This window comes from Lupinus angustifolius, chromosome LG06 (genome assembly GCF_001865875.1).
Source record: "Lupinus angustifolius cultivar Tanjil chromosome LG06, LupAngTanjil_v1.0, whole genome shotgun sequence".
In the NCBI taxonomy this organism is placed as follows: Eukaryota; Viridiplantae; Streptophyta; class Magnoliopsida; order Fabales; family Fabaceae; genus Lupinus; species Lupinus angustifolius.
This window is the reverse complement of record NC_032014.1, coordinates 16,785,780-16,786,093: the sequence shown is the minus strand read 5'-3', so window position 1 is coordinate 16,786,093 and position 314 is coordinate 16,785,780.

The window sequence follows — 314 nt, the reverse complement described above, 5'->3', positions numbered from 1 at the left end:
CTCCGCCATGGTCGGATCGAATGTAAATAATCTTTAGGTTAGACAGGTTTTGGATTTGCTTGGCAAGACATTTGAAAGATTTGTAGGGATTTATAAGCATCGCTCTTTGATGCTAAAAATAAAGTCCAAGTGAATCTAGAAAAATCATAGACAATAACTAAGGCGTAATACCTCCCACCAAAACTCATAATTTGTGATGGTCCAAACAAGTCCATATGGAGAAGCTCCAATGGTCTAGTAGTGGATATCACATTCTTTTTATTAAATGAATTCCTGACTTGTTTAAATTTCTGACACATGTCACAGGAATCTTG